This window comes from Penaeus vannamei, chromosome 3 (assembly GCF_042767895.1).
Source record: "Penaeus vannamei isolate JL-2024 chromosome 3, ASM4276789v1, whole genome shotgun sequence".
Taxonomy (NCBI): domain Eukaryota; kingdom Metazoa; phylum Arthropoda; class Malacostraca; order Decapoda; family Penaeidae; genus Penaeus; species Penaeus vannamei.
The window spans coordinates 52,526,364-52,528,863 of NC_091551.1; positions in this window are offsets into that span (position 1 = coordinate 52,526,364).

Consider the following 2,500-nt stretch of genomic DNA (forward strand, 5'->3'; position numbering starts at 1 on the left):
TTCCTCCTGCACGGTTATTGCAAGCTCGGCAATCTTTGTGCAACAGTAGTGGCTTGGCTTTCAAAGGTCACACGAAGGTGGTGCATCGACTAGGTCAGCTGCAACACGCGTGACCTGTCAACATGGCTCCTCCCCCCTCCGTGCCCCCTCTCCCCCGGTCACCCTAGTCCCACAGAGTCCCTTCCCCCCACCTTCTCCCTTCTCCCCGGTCCTCCCTGTTTCCTCCCTTCTCCCTTCCTCCAGTCCTCCCAGTTTCCTCCCTTCTCCCTTCCCCCAGACCCCCCTGTCCTCCCTGTTTCCTCCCTTCTCCCTTCTCCCAGTCCTCCCTGTTTCCTCCTTTCTCTCTTCTCCCTTCCTCCAGTTCTCCCTGTTTCCTCCCTTCTCCCTTCCCCAAGTCCTCCAGTTCTCCCCCCCACCCCACTCTTTCCCCAAGTTCTCCCCCCCACCCCACCCCCCACCCCACCCTTTCCCCCGTAGCCGAAGTCCACGGTGTGCTGGGAACCACTCAAGCGTCACGGAACATGCTTCTTGTAAGATTGGGTTTGTGGTACGCACTTCGCTGATGGAGAGGGAGGGAGGGAAGGGAAGAGGAAGGAGAGGAGAAGGGAGGAAGAGGGAGGAGGAGGAGGAGAGGGAGGAAGGAAAGAGGAGGAGAAGGAGGGAGGGAGGGAGAGAGAGGAGGAAGGAGGGAGGAGGGAGGAGGGAAGGAGGAAGGGGAGGAGAAGGAGGAGGAAGGAGGAAGGAGAGGAGGGAGGGAGAGGAAGAGAGAGAGATAGAGGGAGGGTGAAGTGTGTGCGTGTCCGTGCGTGCATGCTTGTTTCCGCGTATGTATGTGCGTATGTATGCACGTATGCATGCGTGTGTAGTTAGCCTATATGTTTATATTTTGTTTATCTATACGTATCTATATATCTACAGATATATATTCTCAAGGAAAGGGAGGAGGAGGAGAGGGAGGGAAGGTAGGAAGGAGAGGAGGGAGGGAGGGAGGGAAGGGAGGAAGAGGAAAGAGGAAGGAAGGAAGGAAAGGAAGAAGGAAGAAAGAGGAAGGAAGGGAAGAGGAAGAGGAAGGAGAAGAGAAGGAAGGAAAGGGAGGAAAGGAGGAGGAAGGGAAGGAAGGAAAGAAGGAAGGAAGGGAGGGAAGAGAGGGAGGGAGAGAGAGGGAGGAAGGGAGAGAGAGGGAGGAAGGGAGGGAGAAAGGAAGGAGGGAGGGAGGGAAGAGAGAGGGAGGGAGGGAGGAAGAAAGAAGAAGAAGGAGGGAGGGAGGAAAGAAGGAGGGAGGGAGAGGGAGGGAGGGAGAAGAGAGAGGGAGGGAGGGAGGGAGGAGGAGGAGAGGGAGGGGGAGGAGGGAGAGAGAGGAGGGAGGGAGGGAGGGAGGGAGGAGGAGAGGAGAGGGAGGAAGGAGGGAGAGAGGGAGGGAAGAGAGAGGGAGGGAGGAGAGAGAGAGGGAGGGAGGGAGGGAGGAGAAAGAGGGAGGGAGGGAGGGAGAGAGAGGGAGGGAGGGAGGGAGAGAGAGGGAGGGAGGGAGAGAGAGGGAGGGAAGGGAGGGAGAGAGAGGGGAGGGAGGGAGGGAGAGGGGAAGGGAGGGAGGGAGAGAGGAGGGAGGAGGGAGGGAGGGAGGGAGAGAGAGGGAGGGAGGGAGGGAGAGAGGGGGGAGGGAGGGAGGGAAGAGGAGGGAGGGAAGGAGGGAGAGGGAGAAAGGGGAAAGGGAGGGAAGAAAGGGAAGAGGAAAGAAGGAGAGGGAGAAGGAGGGAGGGGAGAGAAAGGGAGGGAGAAGGAAAGGAAAGAGAGAGAGAAGGAGGGAGGGAAGGAAGGAAAGGAAAGAGGGAGGGAAGGGAGAGGGAGAGAGAGGGAGGGAGGGAGGGAGAGAGAGGGAGGGAAGGGGAGAGAGAGAGGAGGGAGAGGGAGGGAAGGAGAAGGAGAGGGAGGGAGGGAGGGAGAGAGAGGGAAGGAAAGAGAGAGGGAGGGAGGGAGGGAGAGGAAGAGGAAGAAAGGAGGGAAGGAGAGAAGGAGGGAGGGAGGGAGAGGGAGGGAGAGAGAGGGGAGGGAGGGAGGGAGAGGAGGGAGGGAGGGAGGAAGAAGAGAGAGGGAGGAAGGAGGGAGGGAGAGAGAGGGAGGGAGGGAGAGGAGAGGGAAGGAGGGAGGGAGAGATAAGAAGGAGGGAGGGAGGAAGGGAAAAGAAGAGAAGGGGAGGGAGAGAAGGAGGGAGGGAGGGAGGGGGAGAGAGGGAGGGAGGGAGGGAGAGAGAGGGAGGGAGGAGGGAGAGAGAGGGAGGGAGGGGAGGGAGAGGGAGGGAGGGAGGGAGAGAGGAGAGGAGGAGGGAGGGAGGAGGGAGGAGGAGAGGGAGGGAGGAGGAGGAGAGAGGGAGGGAGGAAGAGGGAGGGAGGGAGGAGAGAAAGATAGAGGGAGGGAGAAGAGGAAGGAGGAGAAGAGAGGGAGGAGGGAGGGAGAGAGGAAGGGAGTGAGGAGGAGGAGAGAGGAGGGAGGAGAAGAGAGGAGA